Source organism: Puma concolor, chromosome A1, assembly GCF_028749965.1.
Source record: "Puma concolor isolate L17-30 chromosome A1, mPumCon1.1.hap2, whole genome shotgun sequence".
Lineage (NCBI taxonomy): Eukaryota > Metazoa > Chordata > Mammalia > Carnivora > Felidae > Puma > Puma concolor.
The window spans coordinates 89,120,504-89,141,345 of NC_141667.1; the positions used below are offsets into that span (position 1 = coordinate 89,120,504).

The window sequence follows — 20,842 nt, forward strand, 5'->3', positions numbered from 1 at the left end:
GTTGAAGTCTGTTTTATTTTTTATTATAGGTATAAATCTGTAGTCAAATTTTATTATACCGCTCATAACCCAAGTTCTAAAAAGCAGAAAGTATATGTAGAGAAGATAATAGGTTGAAAACTCAATGTTGAAGAAAATTCTTTATTATATATTTCATAAAAACTCTCAGCACCACAATTATTATTATTACCATTTAGCATTTATTTAGAGTATATAAATAAAACATATGTTTTTACCATAACTTATTAGATTTTGTAGTAGAAGATTCAAGTGCATAATTGCTTATTCCCTACTTCAGATGAGTTTTTCACATAAGAAGGGAACTGTGGTGCATAGAAGATTCAGGTAAATGAATGGAGAAGATCATGACAAATAGTTAAGTTGCTATCTTATTAAAACATTCTACTGCTATTGTAATCTCATATTTAGTCGTAATTTGTACTGAAATGCCTATAATAAAGAAGTTTCACATAATGGAGATTGGGCTTACTAAAAAGCCTCTAAGAAGGTCTTAATTTCTTACACTTCCTTCTATGTCATATTTCAATACAGGAAATGGACAATGACTATAAAGGAAGGGCATTTTTTTTCCATAATGGGGACCCATTTTTAAAAACTGTTCCTTCCTGAATTGTTTCTGGGGTGGTTTTTGCACTTTAAACCAGCTGTTGATGGCAGCATTTATAGGAGCCATTGACATTGGAGGACATGGCAGTTTCGATTCAGTGTTCATTATTTATGATGTTCATTCTAGTTTAAACTTTTACAAGCAGTCCAAATTAGTTAATTTCTGGAATTAAAGCAAATTCACTGGTTATTAACATTTTGAGTATCACAAGTATATAGAGTATTAGAAAACTGCTTCCAATTAATAGGTCATTTTAGGTGTAGAAGGTGAATTATTTTCATATGTAGAACCTCAAGAATCATTTGATAAGAAGGACACAGAAATTTATGAGGTAAGGCATGTTCAGTAAATTACAGCATACTGCATTTCTCATCAGTTCACCTATAAATTTAATCTTTACCAGTGCCTATGTCCAATTTATTGTCAAGTTGATCTATATAATCAAAATCACTTATTGTGTTTATGTTATTAAATAGATTACACTAGTAAATGCACTACACCAAACAGAAAATTAGAGGTATCTTATCTCTGGCTATAAATTATAAGTATAAATTATTGCTAGTAGCCTATAACACTATTTGAGTTATCCTTGAAATAACTTTAAATAGAAGCATATTAAGGAATATAATTTAAATCAGAGAAAAACTTAGTATTTGGGGTGTATTATATTCGAACTACAAATAACAATATATCTTAAGCCGAATTTTTTTTAAATTTTTTTTAACGTTTATTTATTTTTGAGACAGAGAGAGACAGAGCATGAACGGGGCAGGGTCAGAGAGAGGGAGACACAGAATCTGAAACAGGCTCCAGGCTCTGAACAGTCAGCACAGAGCCCGACGCGGGGCTCGAACTCACAGTGAGATCGTGATCTGAGCCGAAGTCGGACGCTTAACCGACTGAGTCACCCAGGCGCCCCTTAAGCCCGATTTTTAAGAACAAAGTGGACAAGCCAAAAGAAACAAAATGAAACACTCTTCTCTAATCTAGTAAGAATCAAATTTTGAGGTTTGTTTTTAGTAAAAGCTCAGATCATTAATGCATTGATTTATATATATTTATTCTCAGGTGATTTATGACTTTAACATAAAATTTAAAAATTAGATGGTGAAAATAGTTCCTTAAATTTCATAAGGCTTCCTAACACGTGTGTCAGTATAACAGAGGAATGAGAACCTGGAATCTGGAGTCAGGCTTCCTTGTCTCAAAACCTAGTTTTACTACTTATGTGCAGTAAAAAGTTGGGCAAGTTTCATATATTTTCTCTACCTTGGTTTTTTACCTGAACTGAAAAGTAATATGACACATGATTACAACCTTATCCAAGAATAACATCCAATTGAAATAATAGAAATAATATTCCTGGGACATGTTCATTCAATGTTAACATCCTCGCTAGGATGATTAAAAATTGTTTCACAGAAATAAAATAGCAGGGGCACCTAGGTGGCTCAGTTGGTAAGTGTCCGACTTAGGCTCAGGTCATGATCTCGCAGTTTGTGGGTTTTGAGTCCCACGTTGGGCTCTGTGCTGACAGCTCAGAGCCTGGAGCCTGCTTCGGATTCTATGTCTGTCTGTCTCTCTCTCTCTCTCTCTCTCTCTCTCTCTCTCTTTTTCTCTTGATGCCCCTCCCCCACTTGTTTTTTTCTCTCTCTCTCTCTCTTCAAAATAAATAAACATTTTAAAAAAAGAAACAAAATATCAAACATAAATTAAGACTCCTTTACCAAAATTCCAAATTTTATTATACAAATCTTTTTTTCTCCAAGTTTCCAACCTGAAATAGAATCTCCCAATATGATAGTTTTCTGGATTAAAGAAAATCACAGATATTAGTTTCAATAGATCATAGATCATAAAATGTTATTAGACATAGAAGAAACATGTATATTACCTAGTTAATACAGCTTAGTTGGTAGAAACGGAGTCTTAGAAAAAACTGAATTAAATACAAAAATTGAATTTCACAAATACTAAAATTATTTAAATGTGATCATGTAGCATGCATTGCCTACCTAGCAGTTGGTATCGTTTTTGTACAATGTCTCAGTAGAATTCTAAACTTTGATTTTTTTAAAACTTAATTCTAATTCCAAAAATCTGTGGTTCACCATTGATTTTTCAAATAGAATTTAAATAACACACACAATATTTTAAGTCATGGAACATGTCTATGTTTCAGTGTTTAAGCTTCAAATACAGTTTTGAGGAAAGGCAAATGGCTAATGGAACAAACAGACCCAAATACGAAATGCTTTTCATGGCATGATTTAAAAAAACCTTAACAAAAACACACAGAAAGCAATAAAGAGACATTTTACAAAGTCCTGAATTCAAAAAAGAAATGAGATAGAGGAAACATTAAGGTAAACCAGGCACCACTGCCCAATATATTAGAATCTTCTAAAATAACCCTGTCTGTTGTATCTCTTAGCCACTTGCAATGGTGTGCCTCTCTCTGCACCATACCTTTTTCCAGTTTCTAGGGCGGGGTTAGGAGAGGGGTGAAAGTCTCTATGGGTAGATGGCTGAGCATTGTCTTGTGCCTTCTCAGTTCAAACATTACACTGTAGGATGACACCCATTCCTAATTTCAAGCCTCCTAGAAAAGGAAAAGTTGCCTTTCTTCAGAAGCTAGTGACATCCTAATCCAATATATTACCTTTGAAAATATTATTATTATTCAGGTTCTCATAAATACATGTAAAATTTCCCTAGGAGCTGACATATTGGCATATATCCAGCTGCATATCAGAGCTGTTTTCTTTTTTTATCTATTTTCTCCTCCTGAGAACTTTTTTCAACATATTTAATGAAAACTAAAATAGTGACAAATAAATCATCACCATATCTCCCACTTCTTTATTTACTATAATTCTGATGCCTGATGCTATATTCATAAATTCTTAGGAAAGGATTTTCCTCACCATGTATCTTCATATTTTCCGTGTGGTTTATTTTTGTAGTTGCACTCTATTTCTAATCTGTTATCTTTTATTATACAATAGGGAATCATGGATCACTTGCTTTCATCCTAGTATAATAGAAATATCTAAATATTACACTCACAGATTACCCAGGCATATAGTTAAGAAACAGGAAAGTGACTTGGCTTTCTTGATTTACTAGGATTTTTTGTCTTTCAATAACATTAAGACAATGTTATTCATTAATTAATGCTGTATCAAACCTAGTGATTGGCCAAAAATTCATAATCTCTTAGGATCTAGTCACAAGCAAGAATTAAAGATCTGAAGAATTCTTCAGTATAAAAAGGTGATTATTAATGGAGCATATTTCAAAGGACTTGGAAATACTTTTAAAGTATTCTTAGAAAATTTTAAATGAGGGATTGCACAAGTGATCAAATACCACTTCATCTTGTATCACAAGCATTAAAGAGGAAAGAAAGTATCTGGTTGGCTGAAGAAAGGCCCATATGAGGAATGGAAATTATAAAAATATTATGAGTAAAGAAGAAATTAAAAACAGTATGGAAGTGAAAGTTCTAAGAAATAGTAAAGGCTTAAAATTTGATAAGGAGAATCACAAAGTATGATATTTACAAATTCATTCAGTTTAACCAATAAGAACAACGACAGCAAAGGATAAAATCAAGGGTAGCCCATTTTTCCACGTGGAGGTGAAAGTAAATATAGATAATACCAGGAATATTGTAAGTTCCACAAAGGCATGAATTTTTATCTGTTTTATTCTTTGGTATATCCCTTAAAATTGTTCCTAAAACACAGTAAGTACTAAATCACACACACACACACACACACACACACACACACACACACACACACAAAACAACAACAAAAAAACCCTATTGAATGAAGGAATGAATGAAACGTTTCTTTGCAGCAAAATGAGCTCATGTTTGTGGTCACATACACGTGAAATGTAACATACGTACCTATGACCTCTGGAATCAAGTGATACTAAGGAACAAAGAAAATATCATGGAATGCCTGGACAGGTCTACCTAAAGCTAAGATAATTTTAGTAGCAGGAATTCTTATCATGCAATTGCAGGGCTACAAGATACTAGCCCTAAGAATTTTTCATTATTTTTCTTATTCTGAGAGAAAGAAAGCACAAGTAGGGGAGAGACACAGGGAAAGAGAGGGAGAGAGAGAATCCCAAGCAGGCTCCATGCTCTCAGTGCAGAGCCGGATGTGGGGCTCCATCTCACGAATCATGAGATCATGACCTGAGCCAAAATCAAGAGTCAGACTCTCAACCGACCCAGCCAGCCAGGTGCCCCCTAAGAATTTCTAATTTTTTATTTATTTATTTATTTATTTAGAAATTTTAAATAAAGACTATAAGGTAACTATCAGGGATGATATTTTTAAAAGAAAGCAAAGGAAGCCACTGTTAGTAACTCTCTTATTTGCAAACTTAAAATAGATTAGGAAAAATCATAGAGATTTGTTGTACATTTTGTGTACATTCTCAAACACCCTGGTGTCAGTATGAGCCAACACAGCATCATTAAAAACGGGTCCTATGAGGACTTTTAACCTGCAGTATAGAGTGTGAAGGAGACTAATTAGGTATAATCTCAACTTTCCAAGGCTTTTGATTTTGTTCTGTGTGACATTCTCATTCATAAATTGGAAAAATATCCTCTAAACCACACATATTTGAATGGTTGCTGAAGGAATAGTGAAATAATTTATTCACTAAATTTAAAAACATTAAGGGCGCATGTGTGCCTCAGTCGATTAAGCATCCGACTCTTGATTTTGGCTCAGGTCATGACCTCAAGGTTCTTGAGATGGAGCCCCTTGTCAGGCTCTGCTCTGACTTTGCAGAGCCTGCTTGGGACTCTCTCTCCCCTTCTGTCTCTGCCCCTCCCCCACAAGTGTGTGTTTTCTCTCTCTCTCTCTCTCTCTCTCTCTCTCTCTCTCTCTCTCAAATAAACATTAAAAAAAAAATTACACATTAACGAGTCCTATGTAAACAGTGTAAAGTCTGACCCTTGGAAGATAGGATCGGAAGTCAGCATGTCCTTGATAAACTGAAGAAGTGGTCAGAAATCATGAAGCTAAGGAGAAACAAATAACCTCTTCACATACAAAATGTGGAAGAATTGGCTAGAAACAAATCTGGCAAGGGAAAACAATGCACAATTGAAATAAATGCAAAGATAAACTTTGGCTTTACATTTTATGCAGTGTGTGGATAATTAAAAATATGTATTTGATAGGAATATACAAGAGCCTGTTTTGAGTACTATGTATATTTTTAGACTACAGAGTTAAAGACAGATATGACTTGAAATGAAGATCTGCGAATATGGTGGGGGGGGGTAAGGATAACAAAAACAGATATAATTCAGTATACAGTCTTGAAGTGTATAAATTGAGGCCATGATCATCAAATGTTGTTCTCTGTCCAGAGGGTAGAACAAGAGGAGTGGGCATAAAGTATTCTGTGAGGGATTAGCTATAAGTCAGAATTTCCTGAGTGAGAGTTGTGAAATATCAAAATAGGTTACTGAGGAAGGTTATGTTGCTCCTTTTCCGGAAGGCCTTAAAAATAGGAGAGGTGGAATCTTTGTGAAATAATTTGGGGATGGTATTATCTGAAGGAGGAGAAAACGGTATGACCTTGCATGGCCTCTGCCAGCATTAATATCTGGCATGTCTACTCTTGCCTTGGTTGAGTGGAAATATAGATACATATTTCAACCAAAAAAATTGATTATTTTGAACTTCTCTAACATGGCAAAATTTAGATAAATTTTAAAGTGGATCTCCTAAAGATCCAGTTTAAGGAAATTAAAATTTCTAATCCCATCCTGAAATTCTCCATAATAAGTTTAGAGAAACATTTATTAAGTATTTATCCTACCTTTTTAAAAGGAAATGAATAGAAATTGCTATATTCATTGTTTTCCAATTCATAAAATATATAAGAGAAGCATTGTTGTATAATTTTTAATTTCAGAATTCTCAGAAGAGTAGGCAAATAATGATTTGGTATGTTAACTAGTTACTTGATGGTAATGTTCATTTTTCTAGCATCTAAAAGTGATGTCACCTCTACACTTATCAGAACTCTTTTATTACCAGACCCACCTACAAGCATGAGTGACCCTGATATAAAATTTATTCCAGACATCTCTTCACTGTGAAAGGCAGTATTTGCCAACAGGCGCTTTCTTAATGGATTAGAAATTTCAGAGATTTCCTGTTTACCGTCTTTAAGTGCATGGGCTATAGAAGCAGCCATGTTGAGCTTTCACTTTGCCTAATCAGCAGCTCAGCATCTTAAATTGGATTCAGGCTTGAAATAATGGGTCATTGTCGATTGTGAAGTTTTTGTTGTTTTTTTTTTTTAATTTTTTTTTTCAACGTTTATTTATTTTTGGGACAGAGAGAGACAGAGCATGAATGGGGGAGGGGCAGAGAGAGAGGGAGACACAGAATCGGAAACAGGCTCCAGGCTCTGAGCCATCAGCCCAGAGCCCGACACGGGGCTCGAACTCACTGACCGCGAGATCGTGACCTGGCTGAAGTCGGACGCTTAACCGACTGCGCCACCCAGGCGCCCCGATTGTGAAGTTTTTGAATGGCTCTGGCCCAGTTTGCTCATCAACCGGTAAAATAACATATGTGAATACATAAATGAATATATATGTACCTCTGTACCACAGTGCTCTCCCTATGAAAGTAGGAGAAAAGTCTGATACACTGAAAATATACAAACTATTACTTCCTCATACTCTGTAGGCTGTGACAAAGCCAGGCTATATGATACATTGTGGAAAAACTGATGTGAACTTCTGTAATACACCAAAGTGTATTATTTTTCTTCAACAATTATAAATATATTGCCAATTATGTCAACTGTTTTTATACAATTAATAGTAAATTTTATTAGGTGTGTGACTTATAAAGCTGATCTACATAAAACTACTTCTAAAATAATGTAGTTAAAGAGTGTGAATTGCATAGTTATAGCCAGAAGTCTCAAACACAAAGAATTCTAAAGAAGTAGGTAAATGTATAAAATTCTGAAGTGGGAGCTCCACTGCATAAAGAAGAATATTGTGAAGGGTATAATTTGAGGAGATGAAGGAGAAGCACAACGGGAAGGAAGAACAAGAGGAGGAACAGAAAGGGGGTTGGGAGTAATGATCAAGGTAAAACCAGAGTTAATTAGATCTGGGTTACAAACTTACCCAAGGTCCTTTGAAGAAGAGCAAGATGACTGTCTCAAACCTAGAGACAAAACAAAAACAAAACAAACTGTAATACTCTTTGTAATTCTCATCTTAATAATCAATGAAGTTGATGCTCCTGACCCATCCTCAGGAAGGCTCCTGTTTTCACATTTTTCCCAGGAGTTCATGGTGAATGTATGCTGATTCATAGACATTCACCTGATTTCCCTTGTGAGCAACCAATTCGTTTGTAGAAAAGAAGGGGGAAACCCAAGGATGCTGATGAGCCAGTAAATCCTGGTACTCTAATAACAAATATCTAACTCAGGTTTCATTCCTTTCCCCTACGTGGCACAGTGAAGTGAGTTCTTTTTTGCCATCAAGAATAAGAGAATGTTAGATCAATTAAAGAACGCTCTTTTAAAAAGTGCTTCTTAGATTACAGGGTGCCTGGGTGGCTCAGTTGGTTAAGCATCCAACCCTTGATTTTGGCTCTAGTCATGATCTCACGGTTCATGGGATCGAGCCCCACATCAGGGCTCTGCTGACAGCATGGACCCTGCTTGGGATTCATCCTCTCTCTCTCTCTCTCTCTCTCTCTCTCTCTCTCTCTCAATCTGTCTCCCTCCCTCGCCCTCTCTCTGCCCCTCCCCCACTCATGCTCGCACATGCTCTTTCTCAAAATAAACTTAAAAAAAATACTTCTTAGATTTCACTAAAACCTTCTGAACGTAATTTTCTGCATAGAATTTTAACTTGAAGGCCCTCTCGTGAATAGTACCTTGCTGCATGGAGAATTAGCAGAGTATGCAGTTCGAGTAGAGTCTGGGACTAGATTTATATACTTTATAACTATATATATTCTAACACTAGCTTTGTGACCTTGGGCAAGTAACTTAACCTCTCTGTCCTGCAGCTTTTTTTCTGTAAATTGAAAGTGACGAAATAGTCTTTCTCATAGGCTGTTGTGAAGATTGGAGTTAATATATGTAAAGCTTTTAGTGTCATAGTATTTTATAATTCATAGCTGTTATTTATTAAATTTCTAAATGCGATTAGTGGTCCAAAGTGCATAATGTAACCTTAGTCTTAACTGCTTATATTGCTTGAGGCTGAGGTGCACCAACTTTTCAAAGCAAGAAGTGTGGGGAAAAAACAACGTATATATCTAAGGACAATGAGACTCAAAGCAGTTGACTGGCAGCTCATGGGTAGCAGAGCCCAACCAAGAGTCTGGTTACAAATACAGCCTTCTTTTCACTCCACTCCAGCACTTCTTGGTGCTTTAGAACTATGTTGCACTAATTGCTAAATATCTTATTAATATTTTTACTCTAAAAGAACAGCAATTTTCTGCACTTGATATCATATTTATACTTCTTTGTAAAGGTGAAGTATAGTTTTCCTTTGTTTTATCAATTATTCAACAATACTATTATGTTTTCCTTGAGCCAGGCACTAAGCAAAGTGTTGGTTTAGGGCATTTCAGCAATGCAATGTATTCAGTAGTCAGAAAAAGCTTATTCCTTTCTTTAAAGCTAGCATTTCCCAAAACATATTCTGGATACATTTGGAAATACTCCAGATTTTGGCATCTAGCATACTGAAGAATATGAAAAGTCCTGCAGCAAAGAATTTGCTTTCCTAATTTTTTTTTTCTAATTTCCTGACCTTTTTTTTTTTTTTTGAGGAATAGCTTGTCATAATCCTTAGGAACCACTAATCTTTGGAATCCACTCTGGGGTTTCTGATGAGTCATGAGCTTGCTTCCACCAGTGGGTGCTTTCTTTTAAATCTTTTAGAGAATGGGTATTAAAAAAAAAAACTTCATTTCAGTAAATTTCTGATCTGCAATAGCATGGTCTTTTTTACAGGGGAAGTACTGTAATACTTTCCATGTATTAGTATCTGCCAAGGATGACTTGGGCTATCCTTGAAAATAGCCTGGGACAGAATGTGTAGACAAGCTGAGATAAGGAGCCTCCTGCCAGGCCTTCAGCGTAGGAACCGACTTAGTTTACCCTAGGCCCATGGTGGGTATGCTCTGAAACAAACTTGCTCTGTCCGGGTATATGGAGGAAACATTCTCTTCATCTGAGAACACCTCTATTCCTAGCTCTTTGACAGTTTCACTTTCCATATCCCCTCAGTTCTCAACATGTGGAAGAAGAGATAAAGAAAGGTGATGAAATGAAAAAATGGAGCAGGCAGCGCTACAAAGAGAGAGAAGAGACTCAGATTTACATGCCTGCTTTGCATGCAATTATGATGGGGTTTTGGAGGGGGAGGAAAGCGTCCTTCGAAGGTCACTTTACAATATAGGCAGGGAGGGAGAGGAGTTTGCAATGTGAAATACTGGTTAGCATTGAGAAGAGTCAAAAACTATGCTGATTTTTATTAGAATAAATATCTATAACATGATTCACAAAGGAGAGGAAAGAAGACTCTTTTGATTCCAAAAAGAAAAAAAAAGAAAACCTTTTCCAACTTACGATTCTTTTTCAGGGCACTAGATCCATTATAAATGAAAATAGATTAGTGTAAATTTAGGCTTCATGGTAAATTATACAACTTACCCTATTTTAAAATTGGTAAAGTATGTTCACCAAATAGGAAATAAAAAGAAATTAGTACAATAAAGGATCAAATTTATACTACTCCCCGAGAAAGTGGCCGGGTAGGGAGAATTGAAAGTGTATACCTGTCATTTCTTCAAGTTTTGTTGCATAGAAAATTTTGACCCTCTCCTTACTTAAAATACTAGTTTTTCATTAGACATTTCTGTTTAACAAATTTTAAGATTAAAATGTGTCTATTGCTTTTTACTCCAATTTTTATTTATTAAAATTTGTAATCCTTAATTTTTTTATTTTTTCTCCTTAAAATGCTTTAATTTAAAAAATACTCGATGATTCAATTTGTCTATTCATTCCAAGTTGGAAATTAATCTGTTTGGCTGGAGGCTACATAGCTTACTCTCATTAGATGGGTATGTCCAAAGATATGTGAACATTTCCCATTCGGTGAGACACTGGGATTTTCAAATATCACTGAGATCTTAATCAAAACTGTTCTGATTGCTTGGGAGTTGGGTCCTGTGAGAGAGGAAATAAATCAACCTACCCTAGTGACTCAGGTGTATCAGTAATGTTGTAAGATTGTTTATTTCTAGAAGAAAAGAGGCATGATTTTAAAAATATAATTCTGTATTTCACACTTGCAGAAGTTTTTCATTGTATTTGTCAGATAGCTCATGGTGCTGTGCATATTTAACACCGTGAAAAGAACTTCTTTGCCCAAGAACTAGTTCAGTCAGTGGACACTGATTTAATGAAACACCCACATTTCAAGGGAAGAAGTACCTTTGGATTCAGTTCATATCAGTTTAGAAACCATTTGCATTATACTATATTGTCAGTGCTTCAAAGTGTTTATAATTTTTATGAAATTATACAATGTTGAAGTGAAGGAAACAAGTTGACACAATTAATTTATGAAATTGAGTTGCATCTAACTGAATTTTTACAAATGAATGTGGTGCTGTTTTTTATTTGAGCCTCACAGCCTTATCATAGAATATATATATAATTATTCCTATTCTGTAGATGAGGAAACTGAGGTTTGGGAAACTATGGATTAGCCGAGTTTGTAGCAATAGTGACAGGCAGAGTATTCATGGAGTGTTCAGGCTGGAGTAGGCATCCTCCAAATACTGCCTGCCTCCATCTGTATTTTAGATCTGCCCTCAGATGTCATCTGCTCAAATATCATCTTCCCTGAGAGCACTGTCCAGCTCTGCTCTTTCCTGTTTAGTCACCCCCTCGCCTGTCCTAGTGTGGTATTTTCTTTCCAGCACTTCTCTATCTAAAATCATCATACTGGTGTACCTGTTGATTGCCTCTCTCTTTCAAACTTTAAAGTGTAAGTTTCGTCAACACCAGGACCTTGTTTGTTCTGTTCACAGTGGTGTCCCTAGGACCTAGCATCATGCTTGACATATTTATGTCTCTGTAACTAAAGATCAAACTTTTTCATTGATATCTGTAATATCAAGCATCATGATTTTGGTGCACGGTCTCCGATGATATCAATTTAGCCAAGATTTGATTTGTTCGCTTGGTCCACGCTAAAGTTTTGTTTAAATCTCCGAGGAGAGTACCCCCCCGTACATTGAGTTACGTGTAGTTCATCTGCTCCGAAGCTGTGGCAGGTGGCCTGCACTACGTCATGTTAGAGGATCTGTACTACACACATGCACCATAGTCTCATTTCTCACATTGACGCGTTGTCTTTCCTGACCACCAACCCTGACAAAAGTTCTCAAGTGTCGAAACCTTGAGTCACATAGCCCCAGTGTGTTCTACAGCGAGCAGGACTGTCATGTCGAGTCCTCTTGTCCTGGAGTTCTGCACAGATAAAGGGAGGATATAGTTTTGAGAGGAATGCTATAACTACAAAGTGCATCCTGAAGGCTATTTAGCTCACAATGAAGGTCTGTGTTTTAAAATAGCACTATAACAAAGTAACTACAGAGTTTTGGCAAGGGCTTCAACTATTTATAGAACTAAGTAAGGCATAGTAAATAATACCACAGTACCCAGTTCTCCCTTGCCATAACCCCAAACTTATGAGAAGCACTGTAATTATATTTTTCTCCTTTAAAAAAAATCATAGTAGCCATTATCAGTTTAACCGTACGGAAGCTCAGGCTGAGATTTCTTTTTTAAATGCATAGTTTTGATTTTCAACAGCTGCACTGGGTCTTTAATCATATATTATCTTTATGAAGCCTTTTTCTAACATATGTTAATTGGCTGTTTTCTGTGACAAATTATGAGCTCTTACTTTGATGAGGTTCAATTGCAATCATGTTGAAGTCGAGTACGTAGAGTTTCCACCCCTGCTGGCTCCTCAAACCACTACAAACATCCGCACGTCACTGCAGTGCTGAGTAATGGCAGGATTTGGGCTGGCTGATTTCACTACAGATTTTTTTTTTCCACAGGATATTTTCAGCTTCTTTGTACTAAATCTGTTGCAGGGTTTGCCCTTTTTAGCAGAAGCGTGCTCTAAAATTAACATCAAACCTTATTGGAGATTACTATAATACAGTGAGAAATATTTCATAATGCAACACCCGAGCATCTTGTTTTGCTTTGCCAAAATTTTAGTGTATTTATTATACATTTTTTAAGGTCAATCAGCTGTTAGGCTGTTAGTATTTTCTAAATCATCAGCATTTTGTAGTAAATATTTTGAATTTTCCTCTTCTGAGGAGAACTTTTATTGAGTAGACGATTATTTAGCTATCATAAAGAAAACACGCATAACTATTTTTCTAGGTGTTTCCAAATGTCAATATGTTAAAGATTCTATTATATTTTCCTTTTTCTTTGTAGTTACATCTGTTGGTCAAGGAATAAAAAGAATTGCCGTGCTCCATCAAGGTTAATGTCCAATAAGATGCATAGCATCCATTTCAGTTTTCTATCCTAATGTCAGTTTTTAATGTATGATTAGGATGAACAGATATGTTCTAATCCATCTGCTCTGAGAACTGTGACAGATAGCCTGCATCAGATACCAACAGATGATCAGTGATAGCTATAATTAGAATAGATGTAAAAATACAGCACATTTGTTTTTATTCTCAGAAAAGTAGTCAGGATAATTGATTAAGGCCTTCAGAAACTGTGTCAAACACCAGTCATACTGAGATTAATCTAACTGTGTTTCTGCCCTGACGTCAAAGGTAAAGGACTCTGAAAAGTGCGGTGCTCCAAAGCCAGAGCTAGGGGTCAAATTTCCATACAGGTATGAGAGTTTAGAACAAGATGAGCCAGATGTGAATAGGAGCTACTCTTCCTCACGAGGCTGTTTTTAATCAGCCATCTCCCTGGAGTAGCACACAATCAATGAGCTCTAAATCCTGAGGCTACCTGCATTCATAGGAAGGCCTGCGAACATCATTACAGAACTTACAATTGAGCATATGTGAAAAAAATTAGAGCAGAAATTAAGGGTAAGAAAGGTTAACTTCAGAAGTCTTACTTTGGAACTACTCTTTTAGCAGCTCTTAAAGAGACAATTTAAATGCTTTAAAAAAAAGGGATGTTAAGCTCTACCAAATGCAGATACTACTCTATTAAAACATCATTGTAAATAAGCCAGATAGAAAGTTGTTGTTGATTTATGTTAGCCACAAGTGTTTGAATATGTGTATTATTTGAGAAGGTACATGTATCACTTTCAGCATGGGTAAGTAAATTTAAAGTGTTGTGTTTTTTTTTGTTTTGTTTTGTTTTGTTTTATTTTCATTAATAGCACTACAGCTAGAGAGAATGGCTTTAGGAGCCCTGTGTGATACTTCAGTGTGACTGCAAAGTCAATTGATGCACTGTATCTTAAGCTAATGTACACAAGGAAATTTAGTTCCACTTGATAAGACACATACTTAATTGGCTTTAAGAAAATAAACCAAGGTAAAGAATGATGTGCGAATGGAGCAGAGAACTTGGCACTTGACTGTATGGAAGCCCGTGAGCCATGTGGCTTAATTGGGGCCAGTTGGGATCATTTAATGATTGCTGTCAGAAGATCAGATTTAATTCTCCTTATAAGAAGACCACAGTGGGATAGAGTTAAACAAATTGTCATCAGAGGTTTCAGATGAACAAAGCCTTAATTAGGTTGATTAGGATGCTGTAAAAGAGATGAAGAGAATAGAAAAATTGATGAATCACTGGTTTCCATGTTGAGCCACATAGAACAGCAATATCAAATATCTATATTTTGAGAGACATTATTATGGCATTTTGGCTATTATGTATATTAGATGAAAGGCTTTTATGTAAACTTTATAAATTCCTGAAGTTCGACCAAAGACAAAAAGTAAATGACATTCAGTGTAAATAGTGGGTGATTTATCAAGCTTATTCTCCTTAATGTATAACAAAAACATTGGCAGGAGGACAGTAGTTATTTCTTTCTATTTCAAGGTCATCTTTAAATATTAACTAAATTAGGAAAATAAAAACAGAAGCAAATTATTTTTAGGACATAATTTTCAATTGTTTAATGTAATATTTGAATACAGAATAATTACTTAGACTGCCTTTTAACCAGTTATATCACTTTCTTAGTAATATTGTGATTATTTATTGTGATTATTTGGTGCTATTGTGATTCTTTGATTATTTGGTGTGATTACTTAGTAATATTGTGATTTCTTAGTAATATTGTGATTATTTAAGACTACTCAGGTGTCTTAAAATGTACTCTTACTGTTTTATCTTCACATTATGAAAGACTGAAATGGAGCTTTTCCATTTGCTGCAGGTTTGCACGAAAATGTTCTCCCCACACACACCCAGACACACACACCAATGTATCAGTAAGGCTGAACATGGTGTCTGGTACATATAGGCTTTTGAGAAAGAAATTTATAGAATTTTTCCACTTTAGTGATGAAATATGATATGAAATTCATATGAATGAATTCATATGAATATGAATTTCATATGATGAAATATGATAAAAGATTAAGAAAATAATGAACATAAAATGTTTTTCTGAAAGGATTATGAGATGCCCAGGAACTCAGATTTTGTTATAGTAACACAAAAACGTGTAACAACATCTCCCTCTTCAATCCTAGCTTGCTTTGAAGGCTGGCAATTTTGTTTCACCGATACTGGTGTTGTGTGGTGCTTTACTTGCTTTGTTCAGTAAGAGCGACACAAAATCCAGCTTCGTGTTCTTACTGAGAGGTTACAGCTGGGGAACAGAACGTAATCTGTGATGCCAAATAGTAGCTGTTGCTTTGTGATGACGCAATGCAGGGGTTACCTTTGTGGTAAGCCCTGGCACATCACTAAGTGCTTTTGAAGGAAAAGGTGGTGGCTGTACTGTTGGGAAAAATTAGGAAAACAAAGACATGATAGAACCCTGAATTAATTACTTAATATGATGTGGAAAGGCAAAAAAAAAAAAAAAACTGTGATGTGGTTCAACAGCATGAGGCTCTTGACATATTTAGACCATTTGGAGTTTATTTTGGAACGGGGAATGAAGAAGGCTGTTTAAGCTGCAGTGTGAAAAAAATGTTCAAGACAGAATATACCATGGAAAACCATGACGGGGAAGGTATGCTTCCCTCGTGTTTATTAAATTGTTTATAATGCAACACGGTTGTTTGAAGGTATGCGTGTCTCCTAAATTCTAGAACTGTGTAAATAAAATGATTTATGTCAGTGATAACGGCAGGTTAGGCCCACTTATTAAATTAATTGCAGAGGTTTTCAAAACGAGTTCCTTTTTAGCCTTATTATATTTCTGACATACATTTCATCTCCTTTTGTCCTTGGGGAAAGATATTAAAGTAGGACTAGAAGCATTAATGTAGAGTTTTCAGCAGCCATGGTCATTGGGAAAATTGATATATTTCCCTAGTTATTTCTGCTTTTGCAGCCTGAAGCTCTTCCATGACTGATACTTAAGAGAAACTTCTTAATTTTTATAACACTGTAAATTTTTTTCTTCATATAATGATTATTGTTAAGGAATAAATGAAGCATTACCTGTTAGAACTTGCTCATCATTAGCTCTGGAAAGTGAAGTCTTCACGGTGTACGTAAGGACTATGATTCGCTTGGTAGCCTCGTTGTATAACACGACTTTTGTTTTATGCCTCAAAACTGAAGCAATCTTACAAGTACTAGGTCATGTCTGCAGTGCTGCTGTGTACCCACTTTGCATACAGTACCACACCTAGTGCTCGTAGCCATCCTGCACGTCAAGAAGTTTGTTCCCAGCTTGTTGTAGGCAAGAGCAAACAACAAGCTCAAGTTCAGACCTGAGCCTCCTGACTCCAAAATTCTTTCCACTTCGACTTCGGGTTGTGAGTTACTCTTATTCCATATATGAGATGCTATATAAATATGACAGAGGATTAAATGAGGTTGTCAACTTGCTTCTGGATAAGCAGAAATATGAAAATATTCTCAGGAATAGTCATTAAAACTAGCAACTGAAGAAAATACATACCTGAGAGGTAAAAATCTTAAATTCATTAATCAACTGAGTTACCGGCTCCTCTGATGTGCCTGGCAGTGGGGTAGATAATGTGATTACGAAAGTGACACGAAACAGAGTTGGCCCACAGATGTTGAAGAAGACAGGCAATTTCAGTTGTGACAAGTGCTACAAAGAAAGGCATGGTGCTGTGAGTCCTAACGGGGGATTTGTTGTGATCATGAAAGGATGGAGTGCTTCCTGAGGAGGTGAAATTAGAGCTAAGACAGAAAGGAGAGGAAGAAGTTAAGGGGGCACAGAGGGGAAGGTGGAGCATTCCAGGCAGGGGGGGGATTGCATATTCAAAGGCCCTGTGGTAGGAAGGAGTGTGGCATGTATGAGGAACTGACAGATGACATTATTATTTGTATGTGACACTATGTTACTGAGACTTGGTGACAATTCCAAATTCCATCATATTGCCACTAAATTGAAATAAATTGAGAAGATAACTTTGTATTTGGCATGATGGTATGTATCCAGAGGTAAATAATAGTGGTTTTTTAAGTACCCTTAGGAAGGTAAGTTTTGACTATGTGCCTTTAAAATGAAATCAGCTAGCATTCATAGCTAGGGTAATACAACATCATAAATTTATTTCAAGAGACATGGAGTGACTTTCAGGACCAAGGAAGTATTCCCCAACTCTTAGGATATAACATAGTTGAGTAACAATGAGAATAATAATAATTGTTATGTCTTTCGAAGTTCAAAATACCTCTTAAGCAGAAAAAAAAAGTAAAAGTTCTACTTGTTCATTTTAACCAAAATATAGTTACATGCCTCATATGTCTTTCAAATATGTCATAAAGGAGAAAGTTAAATGTATCTCTATGTACCATAATAAGCAAAGTTTTCCACTTCAAATAATAATGAATCATTTACTTATTTGAATTACTAATACCAGGCTTGCAGCAACTGGGCTTAAGATCATTTTCATCTCGTACTAAGCATCCGGTTTGTGTTTATATGACAGTATCATTTTTTGTTGGACATAGTGTGCTTGGTTTTCAGCCTTTAGTTTTTATAAAACTCTGTATGAAGATGCTAGTATTAGTGAAAATGTAAGACAGCGAAGAAGTTATTTGCTAATATGAGTAAAAGAAAACCAGAATTCTTTCTTTGCAGATTGACATCACATATTTTAATGTTTGATCATTTTTCATAGGTTGTTTTTATTTAAGTGACTGCATTGTGCTTATTGTAGCAAAATACATGCTTTGCAAAGATAAGTTTAGCAGAAGAGAATTAATTTCTTCCCACATCTTTTAATGTGGCATGGCAGTCTCACTCTACGATCAAAACACATAACTGAAGGTTGTGTTTAATTTCTAAATCAAAGTGTTGTGGGAAGATGATTGAAATCTGAAGATGACTCAGATCCACTTGATATGTGGTTTTCTTCCTACAGAAACCTTATGGTAGACTGCCATTTCCATGTTAGAAGGAACCTAATAGCGATGAGATTAAAATAAATAGTTTCATTATATACTGAAAGTTTATGTTAGTTTCTTTGGTTCTTACTCTGAATTTTTTGGACAACTTTGAGAACTGCAATAACATACTCATCTATTCCCCCCACTCACTATATCTTTTTTTAAACTATGGTTGCAAAGATGTAATGTGTTTTACTAACAAACATTGATTTTTTTTTTTTTGTTTTTTGGACAGCTTTTGTGATTCTATTTTTTACCAAAAATATAATTTATCCAATTGGCTCTTTGTCTGTATAGAATTCTTCATTTGCCTCGAAGGGTAAATTAAGATTATACGGCTGCGTTAGCTGTGTCAGATGACTTCTGCGAGACATAGTAAATGGTAATTGTGATGTATCTCCTCCTTGACCAAAGTGAATTCGTTTTCTTGTTCTCATTCCTTAAAGCAATCATACAAAAGACGAAACTAGACCTGAAATGGATTTTTCTTAGGTGCTTTAAAAATAGAAATACAAAATTGTCTCGCCATGTCTGCGTTTCTGTCATTGTCCCTTATCTGAACCTCTCAAAGGCCTCTCTGTGTGTGGCATGTAGCACGGCACACTCAGACAGTTCTGCTCAGAGAAGGAAGTGAAGAGTTTTGGTTCCCATTTTACACTTCTGGAACAGTTTAGGGAAGGAAGCACCTTTACACCTTTTATTGTTCGTGGTTGCTGACATCATATCCTTCCCCGACCAGTCTGTGCGTGTTTCCTGCCATTCTGTCAAGATTCTTCTGTGTGAAGGGGAGGGATTTTGTGGGAGGGAGGGAGAGAGGGAGGAAGAGCGCAAAAAAGAGTGAGGCTGGGAAGGGGGGAGGCGGTGTGTGTCACTCAAGGGAACTTGTTTGTAAATGAGAGAGCTGGGGTGGGAGAAGGATCTTTAGCATCTGTCCACAAGATATTCTTCTCTACTTGGGTCTCAAAACCACTCTGCCTTCATCTGTCTGCTTATGCCAAACTCAAAGTGAACAGAAGCCTGCCATAATGAAGTTCCCCTTTTTAGTAAGCAGCTTGATTTTATTTTTCTTATATTTAGGTTGACAAAAAGAAAAAAAAATGCAGAAGACTGTAACTCCATAGAGTGTAACTGTGGTAGAGCGTTTCTTTTTCTTCTTCTTTTTTTAATTACTGATTGTTTCTCTGTGGCTCTGTCATTTTCCAAGAATGCTTCTTTCATGTGGAGAGAAGTTAGCAGCAGGGCTGCTGGAATTATTTTAAGCTTATGGTTGATTGTATGTAATGAAAGTTCTCAGCATAACTTGAAATTCTGCTCCACAGAGTTTAGCGATTCTCTTCTTCGTATACATACAAAACAGTTTTAAAAGCTACTAAACTTACGTAATCTCTTTCTCAGCCTCTCTAGGCCTCCTACAAATTAATACTCGAAACCGACTTTGCAAAATAATTTTTGCATAAAAATCAGCTTAGAAAAATAGTTATGCTAAGAAAACAACTCCTGAGCTATTGTTGACCTTCCTAACTCTGAATTTTTACTGGCAGCCCTGAAACGTGGTGATCCATAATCAAATGTTCTAAGCCACATCTTGTGACATATTTTACTTCGTGAAAACGTCGCATCATCACTGCGTAGTAGTCTGCATGTGTACATAATAATATCAGATTTCGTATTTTAAAAATGTTCAGCAGGCAAGACTTCAAGAAATACTCATTTTTATGGAAAGCAGGAAAATATCTTAATTTTTACTGAAATTTAAGCTTGTTTGTCTTTACCTTGCGTATTTCAAAAGGGAAAACATATCCAGTGGTATTCTGACCATTTTATATACATGTTTGATATATGCATATAAATTTTCTCAGGCAAAATATTTCCCATCCTTTTTCACTAATTAAAATCCCTGCCCTGCTCTTTTTCAAAAGTGTCTCTCATTTCAAAGTTGTGAAATATGGGGTGGTGATATGTAGGAACTCTTCTAAGTTTGGCTCTGGAGGAGCGCTCCCTCTGCCTTTCTGAGGAGACTTTTCTCCTGGGATGTTTCTCTGCTTGTTTGGTTATTTGTATTTTGAAACCAGGATCTGTAGAAGTTCTCGTCTTCCCCGCCTTGTCACCACACTCTAATCTGTTCACCCTGACCTTCCACCTTAAAGTGAATAAGCGCTTAGGCAGGCATAGTCCTGTAAGCCGATAGTGCCACCGGCCTCAGCTAAACGAAAAGAAAGGAAATTGTCCCATATGCATTTGCTGTGGATTCATGGGTTGGCTTTTCTGTGATAGAGGAAGCCTGTTTGTCTCTTTGGGGTCTTGCACATGCAAGGGAAATATCAATCTAACGTGCCGCTGGCTTCTAAGGTAAGACTATGGGAAACACAGGAAAGTTGCCCAGTTGAGTGATATTTAAGACTGTTTCTAAAAATAGATAGATGGACAGTGTTTGGCAACAGCGAATATATAATGCAATTGTGCTTCATGAATGTTTTCTATTGTAATGTGATTTTAATGTGTTACTATAGCTAATTTTTTCATGTG

The 20,842-nt window shown here is 35.9% G+C and overlaps 1 protein-coding gene across 21 annotated transcripts in view; it reads left to right on the forward strand.

Annotated features, from left to right (window-relative positions):
- Positions 1 to 20,842, forward strand: part of MEF2C (myocyte enhancer factor 2C) — a 173,373-nt gene that overhangs the window by 54,181 nt on the left and 98,350 nt on the right. For 2 of the 21 annotated variants that reach the window (XM_086697017.1, XM_086697031.1), the window contains exon 1: positions 19,202 to 19,359. The exons of 17 other annotated variants lie outside the window; for them this stretch is intronic. The gene's annotated coding sequence lies outside the window, so the exon portion shown is untranslated. Of the gene's footprint in view, positions 1 to 19,201; positions 19,360 to 20,284; positions 20,666 to 20,842 lie in introns of those variants that run through there. 2 more of the 21 variants (XM_086697010.1, XM_086697008.1) reach the window with 1 other exon arrangement.